General features: G+C 27.3%; 1 protein-coding gene across 1 annotated transcript in view; it reads right to left on the bottom strand.

Moving 5' to 3' along the window:
- LOC113556323 (putative fatty acyl-CoA reductase CG5065) overlaps positions 1 to 24,245 on the bottom strand; it is a 39,447-nt gene extending 15,202 nt beyond the window's left edge. The window contains exon 1 of the mRNA XM_026961192.2: positions 23,983 to 24,245. The gene's annotated coding sequence lies outside the window, so the exon portion shown is untranslated. The remainder of the gene's footprint in view (positions 1 to 23,982) is intronic.
- Positions 24,246 to 26,025: the final 1,780 nt, after the last annotated feature.

Raw genomic sequence — 26,025 nt, 5'->3', positions numbered from 1 at the left:
TTAAAAAATAATTATTTTAATATGATACCTATATCAATACGTAAACTGTATGACTGTATGTTTAATACGCAATAAGTATCATTTATATATATAAGATATTTATTATAGTAATACCATGCATGAAATACAATATAATAACACAGGCAATACCAATGATACCACGATATTGTCTATGGTTATTGTAAATACCATCATAAAGATTCACCGCGCAGTTAAACTATTCCAGCAAATAATTTATTTCCGCAATGGTTAATACATATATATCATGTAAAATAAAAGTTTGTTAAAATACATATAGGGATAATTCAATTTAAATCCATCCAGCTTTAACTTTTATAGGAGCGATAGGGATAGCCCCTGCAATGTTTACACAAATCATATTTTACGTTGTTGTTATAAAACTCTACATTAATTAGTAAATAAATAATTACACATTTTTTTTCATAATTAAATAATTTTTGGTCATTACGTTGTTATGTCCATACGGGTATTTATTGAGCAGGTTATTGTTGGGTCAGTGATGTATGGGGTGGTGTGTACATGATCATTTTAAACGTTTCCTCAATCCATTACACAGCGAAACACGATTCAAACGTACTTGGTGTCTATCCATATAACTATTTATATCGGCGTCGTCTTGTAAATAACGTTGTTTTATCGTGTACCTATATAAATATTTTTATTTATTTATTTTAGTAAACGGGAGGAATCGTCCCTTTTTACCGTCGCTTTCTGTCGAGATGAACTCACAAAGACGTCCACGAATCTATCCTGGTAAGGATAAATTACAAAAATGCATTGTTATAATATTTGTATACAAATTAATTTGACTAAACGTGATGCTTGAAAAGCGGAGCTCATGTCGTCTACGTAACGGAAAACAGTATCAATTCGCTGAGTCAAATCAAAGTCGTAATGTGCCTATCAATCGGCGTGTCATTATACAAGTGAAATATTATTATCGTCGAAATATGATAAAACATTATAAGTATTATGGTAATGCTATTAATGTTTTCAACCACCCATAAGACCATAATAATATGTATTATTTAAATATTATAGGTATCAGTATTCCTAGACATCTCCCAAGCCTTTGACCGGGTTTGGCATGATGGTCTATTGTATAAACTTAAAAAGTTCTTACCCGCCCCTTATTTTCTTTTAATTAAATCATATCTGTCAAATCGTTCTTTTTACTGTCCGCCTAAACACCACCTACTCAACCCGTTACACTATTAAAGCTGGAGTCCCACAAGGAAGTGACATTGCACCATTCCTTTACTCGATTTTCACTCATGACATACCCAAGATCTTCTATACCTCTCTAAGTATATACGCTGACGACACGCTAATAACTGCCTCCGACAAAAACCACGTTATAGCCAGTGAAATGATCCAAAACCATTTAAATATGATCAGCCTGTGGGCAAACAGGTGGAAAATCAAAATAAACGAAACTAAATCTGTCCAAGTAACCTTCACATTAACAAATCTCGATGCTCCACCTGTTACACTAAATAATTTAATAATTCCAACGGCAAACAAAGTAAAATATCTTGGTCTAATTTTAGATAAACAACTAACCTGGAGCCCACACATTAAACATAAACGTAAAACTGTTAACTCTAGACTTCATATCCTTAGACTACTCTTAAAATCCAAACTTTCCCTATCCAATAAACTTATCATATATAAATCAATAATCCGACCAGTTTGGACATACAGTATTCTGTTGTGGGGCACTGCAAAGCTATCCAATATCAAAATGCTTAAGACTTTCCAATCCATCTGCTTACAAGTAATAACATCCCCCCCTTGGTACTTCACAAACAATAATCTTCATAAAGACCTAAAAATTTCTACACTCAATCAATTAGCAAAAATATATTACTCTAAATTTCACAACAACTTAAACTCTCAAAGTAACCCATTAATAAAACAACTATCCTCCAATTCACTTCCTGGTGATGTACGCAGAAGACTCAAAAGACCGTGGCCTAGAGACCTACTAAAATAAAAATCATAATAATATTTAAAATGTAACCGGCCGGGTGGTCCTGCTGAGTGCTTGCCCATAAATGCTAATCTCCTGCCACTAACCGTTATAAGATATCAAATTTGCTTACTGTACTAATTTTTGTATAGATTGTAAATTATTTTAAATAAACGAAAAAAAAATAAAAAAATATTATAGGTATACATAATTATTTGAAATTTTAAATATTGACAAATCAAACCGTAAACATAGTTACTTGTAAACAATTGCTGCGGGGTGAACGCACCCGATTTATTTACGTGTACCTATACACCTGTTTATGATATTTAATCTCAAACACGTGTGCAACGATATTGTACGTAATTATGACAATTATTACAAAACGTGTGGGTCGTAGGTATTGAATAAAAAAAAATATACGGTACTTTTTCGTACTTAAACTGAGTAATTAGGAACCGCGCGAGTGATTACAAGGACGATAATATTTTTATTATTATACATCACAATCACGTGTGATGGAATGCTGAGAAAATTATCCAGTTAACCTGCTAAGTGTTCAAATGAAATAGAACGTGACAGAGAATGTGACGCCACAGTACGATTATTAATGTTTTTACGAACCGCTAAAAGATTGTTTATAATGATAATAACAGCAACAACAACAACAAAAATATAATAATAATAAAGTTAGATACATTAGAAATTAGAATATTATTTATGTCTGTAACACGGTATTTGAAATTAATATTTGAATATAAGCTATATATATAATATAATATCAATGATAAAGTAGTAAATTATAATAATATTATCATGATAATATTATATACTGGAAATGATATTACACTACCACCATTTGCTACTCCCTCATACGTACACGGTCAGGCACGTAAACAGGGAGGTGTTTAAACACTCCCCGAAATACTTGCAGGGTTTTCGTTTGGTTATTTACTTATTAAATTTTAATGTTAATTTTGTTATAAAAAGTATTTTAAGTATACCTAATTTTCATAAAAAATGTTTGTATATTTATTAAAAAAAGTTCTACTTTTCAATACCGATTTTCAAAAACACCCCCAATATTTTTTTCTGCGTACGTCCCTGTACACGGTACAATCGTGTACGCACATTATTTGAATTTTATTGAAATTAAATACCTATTATAATGATAATGTTATTATGTTATCAATTTGATAAAATTTCATAATAAATTCGTCGAATAGCTTACCGTATATCACAGCAATGATACATTATAAGACTTAAAATATTAATATATTAAAGTGCCAAGTGGTGTTGAACATCATAAACAATATATTTTGTAACATGAATACGATTTAGGTAAGCAGCAGAAATAATGATGTATATACCTAATGTATGTTATAAGAGATCGCTAATTTTCCATAAACTCGAACATAAATCAAGTACGTAACAACTATTTTTACTCGAATTTCAATCCAATACATAATGTATGATTTTCGAAAATCATCAAGACTCATCTGGTGTGAATATGTTCAAAAACTTCGTAAATTTGTTTACTATGTAATAAGCATAATCATAAAATAAATCTGTATGTATCGCAATTTATGAAAATATGGTTATAAGACCTAGTCTAGTACTCTAGTGGTAATAGGTATGAATTCCTTTTACATATTTTGATATAAAGAGGCAAAGATCATTTACTCTCCCTCCTTGTTCTATCATCTCGTTCATTGAATATTAACATATTTGCATGTTTTAAGCGTTAAACTTGAGCTTAAATATTATTTTTGTAATTAATTTCTTACTTGTCATTAAAATGTTAATAGCGTAATAGATATATTAAAGTGCTGATAATATTATAATATTGATAATAGAAATATATTATAATAATTATTAGGTATTAACTGTTTGTTATTAAAAAATTATTTGAAAAGAACTAGTGTGTGACTTCCTCCACCAGTATATTTTTAGATGAATTATATAGATAAAAAAAATATAATATTCGGATCATTTCCCTTCCCCGCTCCAAAAAGAAAAAAAAATTAAAAAATATACTCATTTTACGTAACTAGCCACATGGGAGAAAAATCTAGTAAGTAGTAGGTATACAGTATATACAGTATTATCACATTGCCTCTGAGCTCGCCCGGAAGTAATTTGAGTATAACAATGTAGAAACACAGACCTAGATTTTCGGAAGCGGTTCGTGTGTACCGAAAAAATTATGCCTGTTTTATGTAAAAAAAAAAATATATATATATATATAAAACAGTAAAACAAAATATTTGTATTGCATTCTGCGTGTTTCTTATATTATCAATAAACAACATATTATATAGGATATAGATGTATAGTTACATAAATGATAAAGGGCATAGATATTCAATGGTTTAGTCATTAGAATATTTGAATATAAGTTCTTTAAAATGTTGTACATTTGAATAAAATATTATAATAAATAATAATATAAATACTTTTATAATAAATTTTATAAACAAACTTTCGATGATAAAATGAGTAAAGTCAAACAACAATATTATAGTAATAGGTATTTAGAAAAAAATCATTATGTTAATTATTATATCCAATAGTATTAATACCGTATTCGTTCATAAGTACAATGTTAAAGTCGTCAATCATACAATTTTGCCAGATAACGGCAGCCTCGATATGTCTATAATATTGCCTTGACTTAATTGTCTTCTAACAATAATAGACATATGTCTCGTTATTATTATTATTACTGTTATTACTCATAAGTCATAACATTAAAAATATTCGAAGGCATTGTTAATATTACATGGACAATAATAATTTAGTGATGGTTTTTTTTATTTTTTATCTAATTAAAATTTTTAAAGCGGTCATCTGTTTATTAATTAAAAGTAATATGAAATATTAAAATTATATTCCAGTAAACGTATGTTAGTACTCCTTAAAAAAAATTAATAATAATAATATTACAGTGTACAATGACACGATATAATTGATCAAAATAACTTGTTTATGCAATTCACCCGCCAACGGACTTTAGTAAAATGGGCGACCGAAATATTTAAATATTTAGTGTAGGTATAAAACTATAAACAATATGTAACATTCATAATTTCACAAAAAACGTGATATGTCGAATTTTTAAACAAAAATAATGATAATAATAATGCATTGGTTAACATATTATTACTATAAGTATGCACTAGTATAATTATGCTATTGTAATTAACCCTTTTTTTAGTATTCTATGTGACTATACTTCTCTATATGATAATGTAATATCATTTAAATATGTTTGTATGTATTTTGATACTATAAAAAATATTGAATGAAATTTATACAAAAATTAAAAAAAAAAACAAAAAATCGTATTAAAATATTGAAATATTTTACAGTAAATAAATAGCTGTAATTTTATTCTGTAAATAATTATGAACAGATCAAGAAATCGAAATCGTCCATTGGATTTCGGTTTTATTGCACATTATTATACTTCATAAGTATATGCGATATTGCCAAAAAACCACTTTTGTACGTTAAGCGATTTCACTACGCACTCCAACGCGTCTACTCGTTGGTATATACGTCACACTAATTCAAACACAATATTAGTATAGCATATAAACCATATAGAATTCTCGAAGATTTCACGTTTCGAAAAAATATCGTGAATATCGACAAAGTAACCGTGAACAGCATATAGAATATTATTATATTACTACAAACCGATGAGTTTGAATAAATTCATGCAAACTCAGTTCGAACTAAACCTTGACCATTTTTGGATAAACCACATGATTATGTAACGATTTATCACTGCTTTCAAGTTTAAAGACGACCGGAGACACCTAACCTATAGCCCAACTGCAGTTGTGTCTTCGTTACACGTTTTATACGTCTTCTATAGGTTCGGAGCGACAAAACGTGATCATTTTCGTTTATGATGAAGTGTTTGACGATGTTTTCTACGATTTCATGCCACATTTAAAATGACGTCGAGTTCAATGAATACAACTTTGTTTACAGTTCTACGTGAATAAACATTTAAAAAAAAAAAGAAGTTACTGAAATACAAGAAATTGTTTATACAAGACATAGTACGTATCAAACAAATACTGCGAATTTACGAATAGGTATGCACACGTTGTTTGTAAATTATTATTTATATCGTCGGTTTAATAGGTAGATTGATTTCGAACGTAATTATTTTACATCCACGACTCACTGGCATCATGATGTGAACGTATAAAACAAAAAAATACGTCTTGTACCAGAGTTTGGCGATTACTTTCTCCGTCAATATAGGTACACGATAACCCTAAATTACTATTATCGTATATTATTTGTTATTTCTCAAAAACAATTTTTGGATCGCACAGTGAAAACGTATTTCGTAATTTCGCCACCACCGATAGGTATAGCTGGCATCGACTATAAAAATCAATAACTGCTGCTGTATAATACGACCGTGATTTTTCCCGATTCGCGTCGCTTGGAAACGCCGGTGACCAAAAACAGAGGCTAAATGACGTACTGCAGGCACCTTCGTGTACAATTATTCAACTGTAAGGCAACAGTCATACCTATTTCGGGTGTAGGACTATGATCCCGACAATCGTTTATCGATACCGCGGTTTCGGTCAAGCAATTGGCGGGAGGTACACAGACACCAAGACGATCGTCTTATGCAATGTATTATCGGTAAAGACGAAGTTGAAATTTTTTCACTTCTAAACCACCCCTAGGGACATGGTGACCACCGGCTTATACGATTATAGGTCAGGTGGACAGATGGTCCTCGTCTCGCGGCATATCAAAACGTTGAAACCATGTCATAATGATGGCGCAATCACTCGCAGAAACCATAAATATATATTTATACAATTACATCAATACATTTTTTCATCAGGTGAAAAAATTAGGTCGGCACGCCAATTTTTAAGAAGAGCCGTAATATTTTCTTTGCACTTATACAAATTATAACTTAATATTATATAAGCATAGGATATATAAAATAACGAAAAACAGAGTAGAAACTCTGGAAACAACAATAAAAAAAAAAAGGAAGAGGAGGTAGTAAAATAGTAAAGACCAAAGAGAGGAAAAGATATTATATATCCTTCGCTTAATGCTGGTCACAAAAAAGTTTATGAGTTAGAGGTAAGTTTAGAAGTAACTTTTAAACTTAGTTTTTAACCCATTTGTTTTGTATTTATATTCGCTTGATTGATTGCTAGTTACTCTCACCTAACGTGTATTTAAAAAAATTATTTACTTAAATTGATAACTTTATTTAAGCAGGCTCTTTAATAACTCTTAACTTAACCGAGTTAAAAAAAAGTTAGTCAGCTATTAACTCGAGTTAATTACAAAAAAAAAAAAAACAATCTCTATCGACTTTTCGGTTGAAAAATATCGTCGATTCGCCCAGCCTCGCCTTCGTCTGATTTTATACACAGGTATATGTCTACACTACTGTGCCGGGTGTACATATAGCCAATTGGAACGGAAAAAAAAAAAAAACATCTACGAAAACAAAACGGACCGCCGCCGTGCCGCCCGATAACGAGTTTTGACAAAGAGAAATTGCATTTTTTTTTACACGGCGCCGCCGCCGCCGCCACTCCACTAAAACCAATGCTTCGTATAATAATAATAATATTATATTATGTTGTAAATCGAAACCCACACACGCGCGTATATTATTATATTTTGTGCAGCGGAATACATGCGCGCGCAGTATGGCACCTGCTATATCCCGTATAGACGGTGTGACGTAACGACGCGGTACGTACAGTGTCGTTGATTAAACGTACGATTTATAATAATATGATGTTCAATCAACGACAGCAATACGTATAGGGCACAGGTACGGTAATTATATAAAATTTATGAATCACAGCTGATAATATGAAAACATAATATATTTGTCTAAAATATTTTGACGTCGCGTTCCATTTAACGGCCGTGATGTGCCGAAGCTCTGTGCTTGTGCATAACATTATTATTGTCAGTAGTATTACGTCGATATAATAGTATAATAGATACTAAATCGCATTAAACGTTGTATAAACGTTTAATGCGACTAAACTGCGACGCACAGTGTCCGCGGCGGTCACTATATAATAACAATAAAATAATATTCATATTATACTACTCGTTAGATACGCGATATCGTCGTACGCGGTTGTTGTAATGCACCCGACTGCGTATTGCATATATAAATGGCTATACATTATATATATTTGTGTACATATGTACCGCGAACTATATGACGTGTATATAATTATATAAATGCGCACGCCGCCCGGTCGGTCGACGAATGTGGTAAAAATTTCTATAAGATAAAAAACGAAACCATTCAGGTTTGTTGGTCGTGTGCCGGATGTTACTAATGTAACGTGGCGGCAAAATTTTTTTTTTTTTAAAAAATTACAGTCCGACCTCGGCCAATATTCATTACGGATTTAATAATAATAATTACCATTATTATATGAATCGCAGCTGCTACAGTATAGGTAGATTATAATTTACAATACGCCAATTTTTTTTTTTTTTGACGAATTTTTTTATAACTATAACTATTAAATTATTTATTCATTAAATCACATTATTCGCTAAGTTCTTTTATACGATAAGTAATTAATAATGAATTTAGTTTCATAAATTAATTTGTTATAGGATTAAATTTTAAAGTTGATTTATGAACATACGCGAGTTAACTGTATTTATAAGCAAAAGTGTTTTTAGTTTCCAAAGTAAATATATACAACTATTGTTAGTTACAATTTAGATACCAAGAATTATAAAGGTTAAACTGGTTAAGGAACGGACTTAAATTAGTTGTTTTATAATTTAAATAAATAAAAAAATTTAATTTTGTATATTATTTATTTATATTCCATTATTATTTTATTTATATTCGTATGTTAAACATTTAAATCTTTAAGTTTCCACTTACAAATGTACCTATAATATAATATATGTAAAACTTAATTTAAAAAAATATTTTTTTTTTTCTATAATACAATTTGATGTTATTAAAATGACTGAAGGAAGTTATAATTGTCAAACGAATTGAAAACTATTTTTTGAGATACATTTTTATATTATAATAAAATATTGTAAGTGTCGAGCACCCGGTACCCGAAACATAATTGTGCTAGATATATAAGTTAGGTAAATAAACTATCCCCTCTGCCTCAACAAAGTCATCATACTTTTACCCAAACGTGTTTTACTAAAAGAAAATGTATAATAATTGCATTAAATATTGTACAACAATTTCGTATTGGTTAACTTTTATAATAATATATTGAATATAAAATTGTACCAAATTTGAAATTAACAGTAATATTTGTCATCTAATTCGCTGTTAACTGTAAATCAATGGAAAAAATTTAAAAAAATTATAGTGCCATACACATATATTTTTTATGTCATTACACAGTTTTAGTTCGTATTAGTAACGTATTAACTAGCTAAGTCCAACTAGCTAAGCATTATTTGATTTTATTTATCGCAGAAATCGACGAAATTGCAAATTATTAACGTTTAATTTGTCATAAACATTTCAATTTGATGCTGGTCTATATGAACCCGGATTAACCTGATAGTCTAAAACCGGCCGAAACTGTGACAAAAAATTACGCAGTCATTTTGAATTTTGTATTAAAAATAATAAGGCACAATATTAATGCTTTAAAAACGATCTGAAAATTTGAATAAATTATTAATATACCTATTCAACAACACTGAATAACGAAAACCAATAATTACAGTTTTAGTAAGAGGTCAATTCTATCAAACTTATAACTTAATTTGCATCAGATATCATGAAAAAATTCTGATTATCAAGTAAATACAAATTTAAATCTATAAATTTCATACAGTAAAATACCTATCATTAAGTCTATAAATTAATATATTTAGCAATAATTATGATTTATAAATATGATATTATATTTACGCTTAATGCTTACAAAGACACTTAATATTGACCATTGACAAAATGCACAAACATCTAATTCAAATTTTTATAGTTGACTCTCAAAATATTTATTCAAGACCAATTAATAGTGGTCTTAATACTTGAATTATCAGTTGTTAAGTTGTGCCAATAGTGATATCTAATAAGATAATTAGTAAATATAGTTATATAAAACAAATCTAAATAAAAATTCAATTTTTATAATCTACAAATATTTCAAAAATAAAATCATTAAAATAAATCGATATTTTTTAACAATACCTAACATTTAATATCATAAAAAAAGTAATAATAATAAGAAAAAGAATTACTAAGTACTATATGTTATAAATCGTCAAAAATAATATCAAATTAATCATCTTTTTAAAGTAGAAATAATATTTTGAATTTAAAACACATTTGTTAATTAAAAATTTACCTTTTTGGTGCTTTTAAGCAGTAAGTGCTTTTAATTAGTACGGATTTTAGTTTAATATCTGGAGTAAAACATTTTGCACATACCTACCTGGGGTTTTTGCGCTTTTTTACGATACTATTTGTTTCCTTTTTACCTAGTTTTAACGCTTTTATCAACATTTCCGATTAACGTTAGGAATTCGTAATCGAAATACAACCGTATCCATGATTAAGAACCAGAAATCAGTTATTTGAGTTCAAAGGCGTGGTTTTATGGTTTGTTACTTTTATAAAACGTCCCGTTCTATATAACTTATTGTTTGATTAATATTGTATATTTTAATTCTTAATCATATATTTTAACTACATAATGTAATTAAAATATATTATTTTAGATTAATTTGAACAAACACGTTAAACACGTAAAAAAACAACGGCAATCACTAATAAGTCGTTCCTGTTAGGTGTTTTAATATATAAGCCTTTAATCACGTTCTGATCAAAACACTTTAATATTTTTTATAGCGTCTGATACAAACTAAAATTGATTGATATGTTGTTGAATTACATTTTTATACCACTATATTGCTTTACATTTTTATACCGTAAATTATGTTTCAATCTAAATAATAATAATTAGAATGTCTAACATTAAAGTGTAAGATAACCATTAAACAAAGTGAAACCAGATATAATAAGTTTGTGCGCACTTCAGAGGTGAAATTATCTCATAATATAATATAATATCATCGCATTATAAATATTATAATATTGGTGTATGATAAACGACGGATGTGTCTACTATATATTATGTATAAGTATAGTGTATACAGGTGCTACCAGAAGTTTCAATATTTTTTTTTCTTAATAAAATCAGTTTAACACGTGCGAGAGTTCTTTTACTTCCCCCCCCCTCACAAACAAGATCGATTTATTTGAAAATTATACAGTAATTTCGCTAATATTTAATAAACAAATCGGTCTGGGAGAACAATATCACACACGTCCGTTTGAAATTGAAAAAATAGTCATCGACACTCGACCGTGTGAAAAGAATAAATTAAGATAAAAATACTATGATCGTCGAACTGAAGAGTATCTGCGGGATTCGGGTAGATACCTATCGTCGTTGCATAATTATTGTTACTAAAGGTTTAAGTACCCAATATACATCGCTCGTGGTATTGAGCGATGGGCGAAGAAAACATAGCAAATTATAATTAAATTACACGTTTATTAACTATACATAATACAGTAACTATTGAGTTGGGTACTTAAAATGACAGGTATAGCTATGCCAGTCATAAACCAAATGTAATAATTAAATTCCCCTATGAACACCTGTTTACATGCATATACTGTATATATGCAACGTATAACAATATTAACATTATTATATTATTATGTTGGTTGAACCTATACCTCCTACAATATTATACCCACGCGGGATGTAGTGTTGTAAAACTCGATAAATGTACAACGCGTTGTTTTCTATTAAAGCGATTAGGCACTTCTGTAATATATACGGATAATCATATTATATTCATATCATTCGTTTGAATAAATAAGCGATGTGTATATAATAAATTGACGCGTGAGCGATTTTTATGTTTTTGCATCTCATTTATACCGCAGTGAATAAATACCGTTTATTTTAATCTCGTATTATTTCGTCAAACGGTCTGCCATAAAAATAATATGTTCTCAAATAATTTATACAATTTATTTCCATTCGTTACCATTGTAATAAATACTTAAGTATAACGATACCATAACGATTTTTAATGTAAAAATATAATATCCAAAACAGTCTCTTCCGTCATTATCGTCTAATAATTGAAAAATATTTCAAATTTAAAATGTTCAAAAAACGATATCAAATTATAAATTATTTATTAATCTTATGATATTCTTGTACAATAACCAACGCAATAACCAATTAATTAATTTATTAAAATACTCTTATTGCGTAACGAATAGGTACGTAAAGCCGTTCTCGTTACATCATATTATTGCACACCGAACACACATACGGCTACTGGCTATCAAATAATATATTGTAATAATGGATTATTTTTTTAGTAAATTGTTTTTTAAAAATGTGTATAGATAACGAAGATAAAAATCAACTCGATATTCGGTAATAAAGTTGTAAGTTAAATTGTCTTACAAATTTTTGTATTCCTATCCAGTCTAATAAACAATGAATATCTTATGACGCATTATATTATAATTTAAAACGTTTCGAAAAAAAACCGTTTATTCAATTTAGGTATTCGTTTTAAGTTGTAAAAGTACATGATTTACATTATAGGTGTATAAGTATAGGAATTAAATTTATAAAAAAGACTTGAAAAAGTCTAAGCACATTTGAGCAACTCTAGTACAAAACGTTGTTGGTTTAATTGAATCAAGTAGTTTATTTAATACTTAATACAAAGGATATAGCAATTTAATTATAATCGAATAAATAAATTAGGTACAATTTGTTATTGTTAATTAGTCCTGATAAATAATTACCCATGCCATATTAGCCGTATATTCGTATGAGATGGATTGCTAATTACCAATAAAAAAAAAAAAACATAAATAAAAAAATGATGTTACAATAAATCATGTCAATGTAATTGAATGCCATTATACCGTGGATACGTATGTATTATTAATTTGATAATGTTAGTAAAATAAAAATGAAATTGTTCAATCCTAGTCTATGTATTACCTTGGATAAGCACCCACTTTGAGTGTATTTTTACTGTGACGTTTTAGACAACAGGGGAAACTATAAAACATTAAAATTATTAATTATTAACCAATATTAATAGAATAATAACAATAGTTACTTGTTAGAACTTTGAGCTGTACTAACATTAATATCAATGATAACTAGTAAACGTGTTTGTAAACTACTTACATTGAATGTGTATATTAATAAATTATGTTATTTTCAGAACTTTAAAAATTAATTTTTAAATTATCATTGCGGTCTTAGGTGTTTAAAAATGTTTAAATGCGTCTCTTTATTATCGATTAAAATTAGGTATATTTCAATTGACTTTGGGCTTATTGTTTTGTGACATATTACAAGATAAAATAAACTAATTTAAATTCTATAGACATATTTTTTTTTACATTTTAAAAAAAAATTAATTACAATATAACAATTACAATATAATCACACATTATTTAATGTTCTGCTCTATTTTTTCTAATTTTCTAATATGGTTAAACGTTTTTGAAATGCATTAACAGTGTAGTCAAAATATAATAAATTTAACATTGTAGTTGTTACAAGACATACTTACAAGTTACAACTTAATAATTAATATAAAAATATATTTTGATGCATTAAAAATAAAATTATTCAATTAATTTTATTTGAAAATCATAACGATCATTCAGTTTACTAGACGCAATTAAATTAATATTTTTGATTTAATCCAAATTTCTAGTCGTACCTTCCGCACGTAATATTATGAGTATTATGACGTTCACGCCTTGTAAACATTAAACGTATTCCTACAACAAATTGCATCAGATACATGGAAAAGAATATAATATATTATGTTAACTTCTCTCTCAAGTCTGGGAGATTAACATTGTTTGTTAATCTCTAGATTAATATCTATAGACGTTAACAATACGAATTTAAAATATGATAGTTAATTTATTCAACAAACACCCGCTAAAACTGTAGAAAATGAATAAATATATTAATTCGTTTTTCACTATTACTCAGCTATATCGATATTTTGAATACTTGTATTTGTATAAAATGTACATATTATTATATACACCTGGAAGTTATACAACGATTAAATAAAAAATCAAATTTATGAATAATATGTATTTATAATGTGCATTATTCATTCATAAACGAAAACTTATAATACTTCTACTTTTGCATAATGTATCAAAATTATAAACTCTTAAATAATGAGTTATTCTGAAAAAGAATGAGATTTACAAAAACCTTCAAAACTAACTGGTACTGATACTGGTATACCGAGTTAAAAATAAAATGAATAATTAATAATCATATCATCATTGATTCCCGTGGGTCACCTCAAAACTATATACACTCTGAACATTCGAAACGAGCTGTTCTTGCATAACGCGGCTAACAAAATAAGGAATTTATAGAAATATATTTTATATTTATAGACACGATAATTAACATAATAACTCAAATACGATATCATTCGTTCATTACCCTCTGTATTTTTATATACATATTTTGTTTTTCTTGTATTTTTCAGTTGTTGTTGTTGACATTGATGTTGCACATATTATAATATTATATTATAAAATATACAGTATACCATACTCTCGTGTTTTGTCTTTGACTAATCGAATTGCTTTAAGCAGCTTTATCTTATTCAAATGATGACCAATAAAATAAACAACGGCAAACACGCGTTCAATATTTTAAATTCGTTTTTACTCGCTTATATTTTATCAGAACTAATAGTTTATTTAAATATATAGGTAGGTATTATACAAAACAAATATGGCGGGTACCTATGATATTAAATTGCCATAATATGTGCCTATTCGTTTTGTATATTTTGTTTCAGTTCATTTCCTATCTGGTCGATTATTATACATATTATATTTTGTATTTTATACTTATATTACTTAATTACTTTTATCGTATTTAATTGACAATATCTTTCATTATTAGGAACACAAATGCGTATCGAGTACCCGCCGGATATAATAAGTTAAGGTATTCTTAATGACCCCTTGAACTTTTCTTCGGCCAACGTAGAAGTAATACTACTATTTTTTTGTACACAGCTATTAACGACCCAGAAAATAATAATAGAAGATTGACTTTTGAATAAATTATCATAATATAGTGTTATCACGACACCCAGTAATAATTACAACATTGTGTGACGACTGACGAGTGATGTATGACGTGATTGCAAGGACATGCGGTGTATCATTAATTAGTGCGTGTATACAATAACTAGGTATTTTTATTGGACCGCGCATTGCGTATGTGATTATAAATTATACTTTTTTTATCGTATTGTGTTAAAAATCAAACAATGGTTTGATTCGCAATCTTTTTAAACATTTTTATTATTTGTTAATATTATAATATTAATGGATTTTTCGTTTTCAGTATTATTTTTACTTTTTTTACAGTTATTTATTTAAGTAAGTGCCATATTCCCATGCTGTGTTGTACCGAGCAAAAAAAAAAATAATGCATTAATCCCATCTATAATTCTATAGAGTAAGTTGATAATATATAATCAAGTACCCGTCTGTATCAATAAGGCACTGAACTCGAAAAGTCTTTTAAGGCGAATGTTTAGTACTAATATATAGATAAGTATTGTAGGTATTACAAAATTGTCAACCAATGATTGTCGTATGAAATATAAAACAAATTATAATGCATTATGACGATAATTATTAGATCATATTTATTTATCAATTATTTACATACCAAACAGTTTTTATTATTACCTCAGTTTTATTTGCCAAATTTCAAGTTTAGCTTATCGTACCTATATGTAAGAATTTCGTTTTACTCTAATTTTTTTTATTTTTTTCTATCTACATACCAGAGATCTTATACGCATACTTTACACTCTTTTTATAATAATGTTCTTGCACATATTACCTAACTTATTAATTTCCGTCCGACGTTAATTAATTAATTAAATAAATAAATGTATGTATAGTAATGGTTTGACGAACACATTACTGTTTGTACGTATTTCTGTAATTAAATTATTTTAATTTCATTGGCTATGTAAACAGTATTATATAATAAGTAATAGTATAGTACCTAATACCTATTAATAAATTGTTGCAAAATTTCTTGAACTTTTCTTCCGTCAGAATCGAAAAAATAATTTTATTGCACTATAATATATTTCTTTGGCCGATTTTTCCGAAGTATATAGTACATAATAATAATAAAAAATAATTCATACATAATATATAGGTGTTATATACCTATAAGGCTATAAGTATACGATGTTATCAAAAAAATCAGTTACGATTTCGATTACAATATATCATCATACATAATACTTCCACGATGACTTGTGACGTAATCACCTGTATGCGCAAATTTCTTTCCTTATTGTATTGATAACAATTTTTATTATTATTATTTTTATTTAAATAGATAAATAAATATTGTACAAGACCAAGGTTAGTGGACTATAAATAGATAATATTATCTATTAACCTTGATACAATACTATATCATTTTTGGATATTACGCTGAGAACTCTATAGCCTATAGTAGCTATACAGTGACGTGATATACATTGATAGTATAATTTATTAATATGATTATATATTTTTTTCATCACTACTAATGAAAACAAATAAAATAATTTTCATAATATTAAAACTTTCACTAAACGTATTATTAAAATATTAAAAACTTATTTTAAAAATATGTAAATGTAATTCACTATAAAATTGTCTATACCTAGTATATAATATCACTCGACGTTAATGATTTCACATGACAATCGAGTTATTTAAAAAATGTTTAATAAACTGCAGAATTTATTCATTACATACATGTATCGTATGTATTTTCAAACATACATTTATGGGTTTTATTTAAATTTTAATTCTAATTTATCTGGCCTAATTAATTATATTGTTTTTAAAACGAAAATTTTGTTGGATACAATATACAGCTATACAACGTAGGCGTTACTCAATTATTAAACTAATTGATGTCATACAAATTTTTTTAATTATTTAGACTTTAAAATATCTCTGTAACCTAAGGTTCAGGTATTGAATCAACTAATTAAATAAAAATATGTAACAGTAATTATTATAATTATTATTTGATGAGGTAATGATAACACAACAGCATGCAACAATGCAGAAGTGTGTGTTTATCAGATCTGTGCATAATTATTTAGAACTCATAACAGCTGGCAGTAAATACAATTTTTTATCGTAACATCAATAATTAAACCTGCTGAAATCCGTTCTTTTATCCCGACAATAATCTAAATCATAAAGAATAATATTGATATTTTAAAATTATTTATTTTTATTTTATTTTTTAAAGCATTTGAATTTATTCAACATTCATATGTATAACATTTATCTATGTCCAATGTCTTTTACACGTTTACGGAATAATTATATCGATACAAGCGTGGTATAGATAAACATAAAATACTTACGATTCTAAACAAATAGTGGTGGTAGATATTGAGTGTACAATATGCTTTTGTACTAACTTTAAATTAAATTTCTTTTTTCAACAAATATGTAACTGTGCGAGTAAGTAAACGCGTAAACGCGAAATAGTTACGATTTTATCAGCGAGTACAATTTAGTAAAATAGTGCAATAATAACACTTAGATAAATGTATAATTATTTAAAACTACAAAGTATATTACATGTATGAGATTAAAAATAATGGCGCGATTGAATGTTTCGTGCATAAAAAATAAAAAAAATTACGATGATATGAGTTTATTTTTCAAAATGACTAATAAGCAATCCCATAACCAACTACAAATTATACTACTTATTATCTTAAGCACAGAACCTGATTTGATTGATGCTTGTGCTGATCCTTGCCTACATTTTTAAATACTTATTTTTACATTAATTATAGATAAGATATTATTTCTTATTTCTCTTAATAAGTTATAATAATATATTGTGTTCATGGTGTATGTTTGATTAACTATAGGTATCGAATGATTGTATTTTAAATAGAGCAATTTATTGCAATTGTAAAAATAATATACTCCATTCAATCCTAAACCAAACTTTTTATCAAAGTTCATGTATGAATGAATAACACCCAATGATGGGGTTCTGCCAAAAAAAATCCAATTTAAATAAAACTAAACATCCTTATCAAAATCCCTTCGTCTAATCACAAACGCCCCTATATAATCGACATCCATACTATCATTCCGATCTCCATATGCGAGCATTATAATAGTAGATTGTAGAAGTATATGGTCTATGTCGGGGGTCGCCAAATGGCGGCTCGTGAACAAATTTTATCCGGCCCGCAGACAAAAATAAATGACATACATTACGACAACATTACATGTGTTATTATATGTACTTAGAAATTTCATGGCCCGCCAAAAATTTTCAAATTCCTAATGTGGCCCTTAAAAAATATTAATTAGTGAACCCTGGTCTATGTCATCGCTACCACTTTTCACTCGTGTGTTTCTATTATTTTTGTATTTTTATGTATTTAATTTTTTTTTTTTTTTTTGAAACCTTTATTGATTTAAATATATTATATTTTTAATATTGGTGGATTAGATATAAACTATATACCTAGGTACATGACAACTATTTTTAATATTTAACAGTAAAATTATTGTTGTCCACATAATATGATTTTATTAAAAAAAAAAAAAGAAAAGATATTAATATCAAATGCAAAATAGTAAAAATTGTATTAATTATTATGAATTATGGTAGGTATTTTTGTGTGGAGAGGAATAATGTTTAAGCCAATAGATTTATTTTACATTTTATTATATACATCGCTTTTAGTACATGCGTATAACAGTGACCGGCAACCTTTTTATAGACTTGCGGTCCACAATCATAAATTAAAATGAGTTCGCGAACCAAACAACAATAAAAATTGTATGTTCTTAAATTATTTACTATGAAAAAAATATTGTCTACAATTTTAAAATAATATAATGTATAAATGAAAAAATGTTGTCGTGCCAGGATTAAAAGTGGGCCGTAACAATAACCACGCGGGCCGGATGCAGCCAGCGGTCCGCCGATTGCCGACCACTGGTATATATGTATATTGTATAATACATTTATTTTTGTTTAAAATAATAATGTAACTATTTTACCTATATAAATCAATTTCAAAATGGATTTATTTGTTTGTTTGCACTCGCACGGAAACTATTTTTTTTTCTAAAAGAAAACAACACTATACATATAGTATCAAAATAATAATTATAGATAATCAATTATATTCTAGACAATTTTTACATAAATGATTTATACAAGACCGGATGTAAAGGGAAAAAGTGTACCTATTTAACAACCATTAGACATAATAATCCTTAGACGTGAATCTCAATAATTAATAATTATTGTTTATATGTGACAGATTTGATCATTTATTCCTACACAATGTCATGCACTTTCTATACAGATGACTAATAGGAACCACAACAAATAGTAAGTACGCATACTATCCATTATTCTATGTATTATAATTATACGACATTTGTCTGATTATGTTTTAACAGAAAAATTATGTATTCAATAATAAATAACGTAATAATCGATAAAAAAAAAAGTACGAGACATTAGACTTGAAAACCAAATCAACTAAATGTGAAAAAAAATAGTAATTACTGAATGTCGTTACTTGTATTTTAAATTCTATGCAAAAATATAAATGAATTGGTATTACACATTTACAATGACAAAGTGTTTTTTTTTCAATCAGCCGATTTCTGGTAGGAAATTGGATTTTGTATGCAGTCAACTGTCAGAAGGGTCAAAAGTTAGAAAATACTAGTTCTTGCTTTACAAAAAAATCAAGAACAACTAAAAAAAAATACTGAAAACCAAATATTATAATCATTTTTTTTTATATATAATATATATTTTAAATTCAATAAATATTAACTGTAGAAACTTAGAACTCAAATTGACACTTTCTAAACATAAATTTATTAATAATACATAAAATTATACAAATTAATGACTATATATCTATACATATTATTTTATTTTATATGAAATATCTTGTAAATTTAAGGTAAGGTTCTTTAAAAGTTATTCTTACAGTAGTTGAAAAATCAAAAATACAGTCACAATTGAATATGCACGATTTAAATTTCAATTAATGCAAAGTATTTTTAAATAAAAAATCAAATAATTTCTAATTTGTATACCCAATGCTCAGAAATTTAATGTAATATTTCTCATGAATATTTATTTTTGAAATAAAAAAATAATTATAACGTGCATTAGTTTTTATGATAATTTTTAGTTCAAATGTTAAAAACATTCGATGTTTAAATGTAAATAGTGATTATTGTTGATTTATAGCAATAAATATAAAATAATTAATCGTAGAGATCTGAAAAATTCCAGTATATCTTAAATTATTATATTTTCTCTACACAAAACCAATAATTAAAATTTCAAAATTAACTTTATGATATTTAAAAGTAAATGCATTATTAATTATTGATGTTGATAAAAAAAAATTATTTTGAATTGTCAATATTTACTAAAATGTTATAAAGGTTTCTCGTGAGTAATTTTATTATTAATATAAAATTAAAATATATCGAAAATACATCGATGCAATTTTTTATATACATATTTGTGAATCAAAGTATTATACCAAGTTGTACAAATTACTATTGTTTGTACACAATATATTTTTAAATATTTGGAGCTTAATGTTTTAAGCTATTTATATCATGAACCTATTCACGTTATTTTAACAATCACGACGGTATTGATTGACTTATGGGTTAATAATAACAACAATATTGGTTGGTAGTATTAGAATAAATTATAATATTATTCAATATTTTTGTCAAAATTTAATTCAACCTAACATGTTATACCTTTTTCTTTACTAATAGAAGTATTAATTACTAATATAATGGATACCTATAAATAAATTTAAAATATGTTAAAATATTTCTTAGAAATAGTTTAAAATAATTTTTTGTCAACAATAAATTATGATTGAATTCAAATTTAACAAATTCATTACAATGAACCACTCAATGATTAAATTACGAGGTACAGTGGTAGTAAAACGATAAGAGATGAGGGTTATTTATTTTATTACCATAACTATTTCCCAATATTTATAATTACGCAGCTTTAATATATTATCTATATAATAGTATACATCTATAATACATACAAATTGTAAGTAATAATAATTCTTTTTTGTTTAATCTATTTAAATACTATTCACTTTTTTTAATATCACAGTTATATTTTTTTTCATAACAAAAAATGAACAATTTTTTATAATCTTATTTTTAAGGGGTCTCTTAATTTGATACTTTCATAGATCTATGGATACGTCTTCCATTTATATGTATAACTATATAATATTGGTATAGGCAGCCGCATAGCAACAATTAATGTTATTATAAAATTCAGAATTTTTATCAATTTTTATATTAGATTGAAGTTATTTCTAGTTTAATGTTTTAAACAAATTCATTTTTATTTTTTATTGATATTTTTACTATTAAAGTTACTAAACTAAGCGCGTTGTTTATTTATCTATAAAATCAACTATTTATCCCTCTCAGATTATAAAATCACTTGTCATATCATTATTACACTGATTAGATACATTAAAAACCTATAGTATAGTTGAGCGACTTCCATCATTTTTTGTTATATTTCTATATAAGAGTATATTTTAAAATAATCTTAAATTTAAAACTTTATTTTTATTGTTTTTAATATTTATAATTTTACTCTCCATCACTACTTCAAAAATATTATAAATTACCACCTAACCCTTTAAACTTTATTATTAATATTTTCATAGTTACTTAAGTTATAATTTTCAAATAATAACATGTGTGATAGGTTAAACCAATTATAGATTTAGTAATTTAATGTACCTATAAGACTATAAATGCATACATCAACAATTTTAGAAATAATTGATTTTCTCAAGAAACAAGAAAAATCACGATTTTGAATTATAAAATTTAAACTTGCATCATTATAATATCATCATAATATAATAATACGTTTATATATATATATATATATATATATATATATATCTTAAAAACGTCTTGGAAGTAATTTTAAATTAAACTGAGAACTTAAAATAAAAATAAAATATAAATATTATGATATTAGGTATTAATTGCTTGAGATGAACATTTATAAAATTAAAACTTAAAAAAAAATAAAATTCCGAGCTTTCAATCAAACAAAGTTTTATAGACGTAAGTATATTATTGTGTCTTAATATGTATTTATCATCCTATCAATCTTTTGTTTACTTATTTTATTAAAATTATATTTTTTTAATAAATCTCAAAAAATAAATATTATGTCAAATCTATTGTATATACTTACTACTTATTCAGTTGTTTTTTATTATTTTGTTAGATTTAATTACATATTATATTAATATATATTTTAACTGGCATGAATATAAAAGATTATATTTTATTGTTGATTACATTTTTTTTTATATATATATAAAAATCAAGTAAACATATTTTGTCTGGTGTACTTGACCTAAAAACATCTTCCCTGATGCATATGATTAAAACGTAAAGGTATTATTTATCAGCACTATGATATTGTAAAGTTATTAGTATTATTACACAGTACTTGAGTAGAGTCTTTCACAATACAACCCAACATTGACACAACTAGATTAACTAGAGAGTAGGGCTAAGTCTGAGAATCCCACTCAATCGTTAGATTTTAACGCATGAATCACTGAGTATCAAGTACCTATACGTAGAACAGAAGTAGCACAAGTAAATATTTTTACGAAATCAATTTTTTTTAGACATATGTAATAAGTTAAATGAATAATTTTGTGTAAATATACCTTACGTTTTTAAGTACATCATTTATTCTATAACTAATAAGTATACATTAATAGCTGTCGGTCAAATTCAATAACTATTTATATCTGTTTACAATTTCAATTTTTTTTGTCTTAGCTAATTCAAAAACAATGTCGCTGAGGTCAATACAAATAAAATATTTCATTTAGATTTAAAAATAGATCTTTATAAATCTTTATAATATTATAGAAAGTAACATAAGTAATGAATACAATTGATTGCATTAATTTTTCATCGTCGGAAGATTACTATATTTTATAATTACATCGACTAATCATTACATTATTTTAGTAGTGTAAAGAAAAAAGCAAATTAATATTTGGTGTTATGTTAGATTCATTAATAATTTTAAATGTACGTAATTGAATTCGACAACAAAATGCATGTTTCTTGCATATTTAGTCGTGTGTACGGCGGTGACGTTAACGCCAGAGATTTATTATTGTTTTGGTTTTCGTTTGATTATAATTCCATGTAATCGCAATATAAATATATAATACATTTAATTGAAGAAAAAATGAAAAGACACCTCTCAGCACCTCATCAACATGGCTGAGCGAGTAAAGCAGATAATACAGAACGCAATAAATAATATTCGTGATAATGATCCATGATAGGATACAGGTATCTAAATATAATAATATAGTATACCAACTATATTGTAGTGCGAGAAAATCGATTTTGGTTTATATTCCCCTATAATATTTATAAGTTACTAACAATATAACAGTTATACATAATAATAATATATGGTTAACCGTTAAAATAGTTAATTCTGAACTGTATATACGCAACAACACAACAACAACCACAAATCAAATCACCAATAATTTTGATGATAACAATAATATTACAAAAAAATTTTTTTATAGCGAAAAAAATGTTCTCGTTGTCGTGAATATACGATTGCGATTTGCATGCCAACAATTATTATACTACATAGCCCTCCCTGCGTAGTGCGTACACTGCCAAAAACGGAATATTATTAAACATATTAATATAATATTTTACTCACCCGGAGTACGACGACTTCTCGAAATCGGTCAAATTTGCGACGGCGGCGCGACGAAGACGACGACGACAAGTGTGATGGAGTTGTGAACAACGCGCGAGTGCCGTGCCGTTTGCGCTTTAAACGCGGTTCTAAGGTTCGACGACGGAACGATGGCCGGTTACCGACCCCTTCCGCCGTACCTGAAATCACGTTCACTTTCTTCTGTTAATCGCGGTCCATCGGTGCAGAGGCAGCAACAGCAGCCGCGTGTGGTGTAACAAGTCCGTCGGCAAACCGGGGGAAACCCCCGCGCGCCATGTGTCTGCAGGTGCCGTTTTTTCGTCTCCTTACACGCGTGTCCGGCAACGTCGAAAGCTTGACGCGGAGTGAGTGAGCGAGTAAGAGAGAGTGAGCGAGTGAGAGAGACTGAGAGAGCGGCATGAGCGGCAAGACGGAGAGAGAAGGTCGGGCAAGATAAAACGCGTTTTGTATTCGTTTTTTTTTTTATTTTTATTTTTACGTAACCATCATCACTGTCTTTTCGATTCTAGTCCCGTTTCAAGACGCTTTCGCATAAACCCCACCACCGATGCGCCGGACGGTGGAAACAAGTCTACGCAGTTACTTAATGTATTTTTTTGTTTTTAAGCCAGAAGAATAAAGGAGGACATTTTTCAGCATCTCTGTTTATTCAAAATACTATTGTAGAACAATCAAAATCAAGTACTCAACACCCTTTTCAAAACGTAATACTATTCGTAAATTGCTATTACTTAAAGTGAAACCTCTCTATAGCGGAAACCGTTGAGGATTTAAAATGCACCCACAAAAGGAGGTCCACTAGCTACTTATTAGAGGTGTATTAATAATACAGTGACCATAGATAACGTGTATGATATGCTTTCCATAAATGATAAAAAATGCTAGCATTGATATTTTAAAACCTGAGTGAAGCATAGCGATGAATGTATTGATTTTACAATGATGCGCGTTTTTTTTTTGTCCGTATACACGATAAATGGTCGATAAAATGCTTACATTTTCACACTTTGAGGATGGTTTTAGATAGTAAATTGGATCTAGTTTGTACTTCAAAAAGGTAAAAATTAAAAATGCCCAGTACTTATTTTTATAATCGAGAAAAGCAAACAAATAAACGAGTATTTTTACGAAAATCCAATATTGTTATTAGACTAATTTTTTGTAACCATATGGTTACCAAAATGCAGACAGTCGTTTTTCATCGTAATCGATGGGTTTTCATTATTCAAATTTAACAAAATCTTTTATAATAGTTTACTCATTAACAAGTCTTACTCGACATCTAATGTCCTGATTTTTTTTAAATTAGGTATACCTAACAAAATAACCAAAATTGACTTAAATTTATATTTTTTAAAAAATATCTTTTTAAAACAGTGATATTGAATTGAGTCCATGCTACTTTTATGTGTTTGAATTGGGTCCAGCTTATTATCTTAATATCTTTGAATTGAGTCCTTATAGATAGAATTCACTCAAAATTAAATGCTTTATTTCATTCGGGACATCCAAATATTTTTATTCTTGTGGACACTCTTCTGGGAATACAGTCTGATACAAATATAAAATTAAAAAACAAAGCAAAAAGACCATGTAAGGAAACATTAAAAAAAGAAAACATTTTACGGGAGCAGACAAACAAATATGTATATAAATAAACAAATTTGGAGATTTGACTTTTTAAAATCTGTATCATTTAAATTTTTATAAATAATTTATAATAATTTTTATAATATGACACACATCGATTTTCCCTAAAAAATATTTTGAAATTAATGATTTGATAATCAGATCACATCATGTTTCCGAAAAAACCATAATGACAGGCGTAAAAAAATAAAAGTTACAACTATAATACCTCTATAAAGTCGCTTTTGCTAAATTATTTATTTTTATCATTCTTCACGGTTTTGGATAAACGGTCTTGTCAAGCAATCCGTCCACTCCAATTGTCGTGGGTCCGGATCGGTTGTGCTAATTGAAATGTTTTTTGGAAAATAATATAAAAATAATAATTATTAT

The sequence above is a fragment of the Rhopalosiphum maidis genome, chromosome 3 (genome assembly GCF_003676215.2).
Source record: "Rhopalosiphum maidis isolate BTI-1 chromosome 3, ASM367621v3, whole genome shotgun sequence".
Lineage (NCBI taxonomy): Eukaryota > Metazoa > Arthropoda > Insecta > Hemiptera > Aphididae > Rhopalosiphum > Rhopalosiphum maidis.
Note: the sequence above shows the minus strand (reverse complement) of the source record. Positions and strands in the feature narration are given on the sequence as shown.